The 6,985-nt window shown below is 38.8% G+C and overlaps 1 protein-coding gene across 1 annotated transcript in view; it reads left to right on the top strand.

Annotated features, from left to right (window-relative positions):
- lrrc7 (leucine rich repeat containing 7) overlaps positions 1-6,985 on the top strand; it is a 645,519-nt gene that overhangs the window by 624,567 nt on the left and 13,967 nt on the right. The gene's annotated exons all lie outside the window — the stretch shown is intronic.

Raw genomic sequence — 6,985 nt, 5'->3', positions numbered from 1 at the left:
CTTGTGGATTTCAATGGCTTCTCTTTGTAGTCTGACATGGTGAGTAATCCAGCATTTCTGCATTCTCAGATAATATGCTGTGTCCAGGTGGGTTCATCAAGTGCTCTGCTATGGCTGACTTCTCTGGATTAGTCTGCAGTGCCTTTCATGTTCCTGGATTGGCGTTTGGGCAATCCTGCGTGTGGTGGTCCCTATGTAGACTTGTCCACAGTTCCATGGTATACGGTAGACTCCTGCAGAGGTGAGAGGATCCTTCTTGTCCTTGGCGGGATGTAGCATTTGTTGGACTTCTTAGTGGGCCTGTAGATAGTTTATAGGCTGTGTTTCTTCATCAGCTTCCCTATGTGGTCAGTGGTTCCCTTGATGTGTAAGAACACTTTTCCTCTGGGTGGATCTTTGCCTTTACTCTTGTGGCCTGTTCTTGGCCTTGCAGCTCTTCTGATGTCTGTGGTGGCGTATCCATTGGCTGGTAGAGCCCAGTTTAGGCAGTTCAGTTCACTTTGGAGGAGGTGGGGTTTGCAGTCTCCCTTCTCTTCCCCCATTAAATCCTTCAACTGGCACCCATTCCATTGCACTTTAATACAGGTTAGTAGTATCCTTTATGCAAAATGATTAGGAGCAGAAATGATTTGGATTCCGCCCCCCCCCCCAATATTGGATTAACCTATATGTACATAATAAGAAAATAAGAAATTTTATAAACAATATTTGTAATATTTTGGGGCGTGAATCAATGTATGTGTACACTGAGTACACATCAGATAACAAAAGTGTCACCTAGATGGAGTTTTGAATTGGAGGTTGCCTTTGGCCCATCAGCTGGAAAACATGCTTGGGGAGAAGTTCCAGGTGCTCAACCTATTACACCCCAACAATAACAAATCTTGCTGTCTTGGTTTTTAGGCCTGTTCCTGGGGTTGTTTGAGGAGCCGATTCAGAAAACTGCATTGGATGGATTGTATCAGCTCAAGTTTCTTAGATATGGTTATTATGATTTTCTATGGGCAAGCAGATGAAGACTGGTATATGACATATGTTATGTATCTCAAAAATTACGACCGATACAGAGAAACTGGTGCCATTTTTGGAATCAGCGGGTCAAATATACCAAGAAACAGCCCCATGTGCCCCATCTGGAAGAGACCAAAGGGATCCAGAAGTGAACCAGAGTGCTCCTGTTAACACTTGAGACCTAGAGGCCTAAAGCATCTGGTGCTGTGAGCAAAAGCAACTTTATATCGCCCATTATTTTTTTTAAAACTGCCCATGTTGGTGACCCATAATATGTCCTGGTAGGAAATGTCATGCTTTGATTATACACTGAAGAAACTGTCAGTCTTGCATTTTTAGCAATTTGTCTTCACTATGTGACTGCAATTTCCAGTACCATCAAAGACGACCCCCTTTCTGTTTTATCCATACTAAGCATCTTTAAGTTTTACAGTTACTTGCCCCTCAGTTTTAAAAAAAATCATGCGTTTGGTTTTGGCTGGCAATGTTGGCTGCCCATTTTGAAGTGCAAGATCCTGTGACCAGACTTTGTACGGAGTATCTCAAGGAGAGCCAAATCATTACCTCTGTCATTGGCACCCACTCGAGTCTCTTCAGCGAAGACAGGCTAGGAATAAATTGTCTTTTGTGCTATCATCTTTATGACTCCTGTAACCTCATTCCCGCCCAGTGGTACAATTGCTTCTCTCTGACTGATTTTCTTATGTGCCCAACTCCTTGACGGAATTCATTAGTGTGTCTAGAGGGTCCAATGTTATCTTGAGGGTAATTCACTTATCAATGCGAGGTAATTGATCACTTTCTTGCTTTCCCCCATTTTACTTGGCATCTCACGGGACACTTTTATCAGGACAAGTGTGTTCCCAAATGAGTTTGTGGGGCCTGGTATCTTCACCCAAAGATATCAAAGTATTTTCCAGAGAATTCTAGTTTGACACCAAAGCTGCATGATCTTAACGCTGCTTTTCTAAACCAAGCTTCTATTCCAAAAAACTCTTTCATTACGGCTACTAGGTTTCTTTTTTCTTCCCTAACTAGGCTTCCAACATGAGAATTAGTATGATACACAATGACCAAGTATTTGTTAGTAGTTTAGGATTTGAGTTCTCAGTGGAACAAAACTGCTTGTGACTTTAGTCCATTTCCCTCAACCCAACTTTCTTTGCAAAATTGTGAGGAAGAGCTGAGCAAAGTAAAAGATATAAAATGTAATAACCATATGCTGCTACATGATGTTCCATTCCAAACGTTTCTCCAATGCATACTGTTATTTGTGGCCTTTCAGCTCTTGCAATAGAATATTATCCTTTAAGTCTCCTGCCCCTGTCTTCTCTCCTCCACTTAATCAGATGCATCAAGTTCCTGTTTCCTGTCAGTTTTCCATACGCTGCTCTGCCGTTTTGATGTGAAGCAACTGGGGATTATATGAAACCTGTTCTTTTTGCATAAACATGTCTCAAAATGTTCTCCAGTGCCTAATAAATTATCTACCCTGCCGTCGCATTAATATATTCAGGGAGTTTCAGCTACACCTGTCCTGCTCATTCTTCAGATAGAACAGGTAAGATTTCATGAAAGGCTATCTTGGAAATTGTAATTTTGACCTATTAGGCTGAATTTTGCTTCAAAAACTTTTAAAACAAAAGTGAGAAGCGGATATGAGGAAAGGCAGTGTGAAAGCGAAATCATTGCAAAGAGAGAACAAGCTATGTCAGTATACATGGCAGGTCAATGGTTTGACGTCAGTAAAGAAGTAGGAGTTGTGGTTCATCGAGGTAAGTTTCTGAGGGACTGCAGTAGAACAAATTGACTTTCTGGCTGGGTTGCTTAACACCCCATTGGGATAGCAAAGCTTTTTACATTGTTCCAACTCTGCAAATCAATACTAGAACATTAATAAATCAATCTCCATCTTGAGAATAGCTGCACTAGCACAAGGTATAACAGGCATACGTTTGCATATCCAATTAACTAGTTCTGCATCATTTAGCAGTACATCAGGCTAGCTGGCTGCTTGAGGAACAATGGGGGCTTTAGAGCTATGGAAATCACATAAACCAAGATGAGGAAGCAATGTAAGTTTATGTGCTTTTCCTGATTCACAGTATCATAGATTAAGTCTAACAATTTCACCAGTGTCAGGTGCCATTCAAAGGCCTTTTTAAAACACAGTTTTCTATCATCACTTCTTTGTAGGTTGCAATGGACAGATTTGCTTGCAAAGAAATCCAAAAATCTTGGCACTTGTTTCTAAGTAAACATGGAATATATGTATTTATGAAGACAAATGACAACTTAGAAATATTACTGTGACAATGTCTGTTAGCCTACTCATGTATAAGTCTAGAAATATTAAAACGCTAACAAAAAAAACTGAGCTAATCCACGAGAATAGGATTACTGGTTCTTTTGTTTTAAAAAGAACCACCCCCTTCTCTGAGCAGTGAAAGGCAAGAACTTAGTCCATCACAGTGCCATCCCCTGTACTCTCTCCACCATGGTACTATTTCTGACCGTTTCAAATTCCTAGATGGGGAAATGGCAGCAGTTTCTGGGGCAGCAGTGTTCCTGAGGTGCTTTCTCTTCTTTGCAGAATGAGCATTGGCTTATCCATGGGTCATCAAAATCCATAATTCCGGCCCACAAACCTGTTCTCGGCTTCTACAGGAGTTTGATTTATGCATAAGTATGCACAGTAGTGATTGTAAAGTAAGAAGAGTGTACATTCTTATAGATATATACAATCCTTTGGGAGCAAGAGTGTGCAGAAGTTAGATTTGGATCTATTGAGAGATCTCGCATGGATTGATTTATTCATAAATATTTATAAACAAATATAATCAACCCAGAAGGATTTCAAACACAAGGCACAAAACATAAACACAGAAATTTAAAACACTTTATTTATGAAATACACCATTTATAAAATATACACATTGGCTATGCATTGAAAGTTTGTAGGAACAGGAATTCTTAACATCCATCTAAAAATAGTTGGGAATCATGCTGTACATCGTAGTAAAGGTCACATTCTGAACAACTGCACATCAAGCTTCTTAGGAAAGGATGGTACCTCTAGGATAGCTTCTCCAGATGACATGAAGGACCAAGCAATTGGCAACAGGTGGACTGGGATTTCTGATTATCAATCACTTAAGCAGTGACAATGACAAATATTATGTACTGTATGTATTATGACAAAATTGCTGCTTGCCTTGACCCCTGCACCTTAAAACAGATTTCACCCCTAATTGTATATACAAAATCATTAGAATGCAGAACTGGGATCTCAGCAAAAGCAATTTCCTAAAATGAGAAAAACGATTCTAATTTAAAATATATTCCCATTGCTGTAAACAAAATTGGAGAGAATTACTGTCATCTACCACTGAATGTACTTTCCTCATAAACTCTCTAACAATATTCTAATTGGAAGCTTAAATGTACAGGCTTACAGCCAAGTAATGTAACATTTTAAATTCACATAGAGTTAAAATGAGATGACTATCTGAAGCACCACTTATTCTAGTAATCTAACCATTTGATGGAAGGTATAATCTATCCCAAGAGAAATTAGGTTATGTTTCCACTTCTACATCAGATTTGTGCTTTTAGCACTGTAGATGTTTATCAATACTAGGCTACTTTCTTATTACCGGAATGATTCACTTTCAATTTACGACAGTGCTTTTAAGCAAACTCAGTGTATAGATATTACCAATGTTATTTACATATGGATCAACACTGCTTTCCAAATCTAATAAAACAAGCCTTAGTAGAAAATCAGTGCAAAAAGTCAATACATAAAACTACAGCATAATACAGGCAGTCCCCAAGTTACGAACAAGATCGGTGCTATGTACTGTCGAAGGCTTTCACGGCTGGAATCAGAGTTGCTGTGAATTTTATGGATTGTATGGTCATGTTCCAGCAGCATTCTCTCCTAATGTTTTGCCTGCATCTGTGACTAGCATCTTCAGAGGTTAAATTTGTATGTAACAGGTACATAACAGGTACATTTTCAAGTGTAACTCCAGCCAAAAATGAATGAATGAATTTTTCTCACTTCCCATTGTTTCACACCTGTTCTTCACTATGAGTCGTTTGTAACTTGGGGACTGCATGTACTTTTATACAAATATGTGGTGTGACCATATTTGAAATACCTGTAGTTGTGATCATTGTAGATCAAAAATGTAAAGCTGGAATAGATGTAGAAAAGTACAACAAATGATCAAAAGGTTCACATAACTCCTTTCATTGAGAAAGAATTTTGGGCTTTTCAGCTTAGGAAGACAACAGCAAGAGGTACATAGTATGAAAAAACAAACAAACTAGGTTAAGATTTCCTCCTTTTCTTAGTTTTATAACCCAATCTGAATTTCTGGACTTAAGATGACGAAGTTATAATTGTAGCAGGCAACCAAATTTACTACAAGACATAAGAATAGCCACCTTTCATTTGAGAGAATTCATGCAATATTATCTACAACAGAGACTATAAGTACTTTGAGTGTTAATTTTTGTTCTCGCTTTCTGTTTAAGGGTTTCCTATAGGTACCTGGCTGGTCATGCTGGATATAGGATGCTGGGGCAGATAGAATTTTGGTTATTTCCAGCATAACTTTTATGTTCCATTTCAATATGAAACAGGTCGACAATATTCGTATTTAAGAAGTCTGAAAATTATTGTTGGTTGTCCCACCAAGGATTTCCTGGAGAAACATTAAAATCATTTGACTTTAAATGAGATAACAGGTTAACTTAACCTATTGCTCAGAAAGAAAAGTCATTCAGACCCAATTTTTCCTCCACAATGTCAGAAGGGAAAATGCTACTCACAAAAATAAGCAAACAGTGGACAAATCTGCTAGAACATGGCCACACAGCCTGGAAATCACACAACACTCCAAATCTAGGATTTTATCATAGCTGATTGGTTAGCATCATATCTATCCAGAAACAGAGAGTAAACAAAGTTCATATGTTTCCTAAACAGGTCTAATAGAATATAGTGTCTTGAGTTCTTAAAATACTTAAAGCCACATAACTGCATGTAACTAATGGATTACTTCAACTTTGTTTTGATTTTATGTTTTTATAACTACTGTGACATTCTTTGGGAACAACATGAAATATCCAATATTAAGGTTCTGATACACAACTGGGAGCTTTGATATGCTGGAGCTGAAGAAAGCAACTAGACTGATTTTGCTACAAAGTATATGAGAGTTGTGTGTGTGTGTGGGGGGGGGGGGGTTCTTTTGCCCTGTTAATATTTTTTAAAATAATTTCACAGTAGAACGGGCAGAAATCATTCCCTCAGCTGGTTCACATTAGCACCATATATTAACTATGAGTGTATGAAGAACAGATGTTGGTGATGATAAAACATGGCTGTCAAAAAGATAAAAATGAACATCTACTGCTATTGTTGACCACTGCCACTGCTGCTATCATGTTGTGAAATTTCATTTGTGGGAGATGAAATTTACTTTATAATGGTTACATCCAGTTTTTGCTGCTGGATGTTGTAACATTTATTCCTGCTACTGTTCACTGGAGCTCTCTAGCAGTCTAAATATCAGCACTGCAGATTTTCCCAACTTCCCAAGAGCTGCTTTCAAGGGCACAAAGAAAGCTACAGTAGGGAAGGGGGATGGCCTTCCATTCTATTCCACTAGCAGACATCCTGTGTTGGTTACTGTCCAGAATATAGAAGAATCAGTGTTAAAAATTAGCTAGAGCTACTGTAAACCAGGCCTGCACAGCATGTGGTTGGATGCAGCCCTCACAAGGATTTGATACGGCCCTCAGAGGCTGTGAGCCTACGCCTTAGAGAGGCAGATCACACACAGCTCTACAGCAGAGTAGCAATCAGAAACCACTATTCCCCCTTCCAGGTGTTTCATCTTCAATGCAGTTATGAAAGCACATCAAGCTGGATCTAGACTACCTGTAAAAACACTTACAG

The sequence above is a fragment of the Anolis carolinensis genome, chromosome 4 (assembly GCF_035594765.1).
Source record: "Anolis carolinensis isolate JA03-04 chromosome 4, rAnoCar3.1.pri, whole genome shotgun sequence".
Lineage (NCBI taxonomy): Eukaryota > Metazoa > Chordata > Lepidosauria > Squamata > Dactyloidae > Anolis > Anolis carolinensis.
Note: the sequence above shows the minus strand (reverse complement) of the source record. Positions and strands in the feature narration are given on the sequence as shown.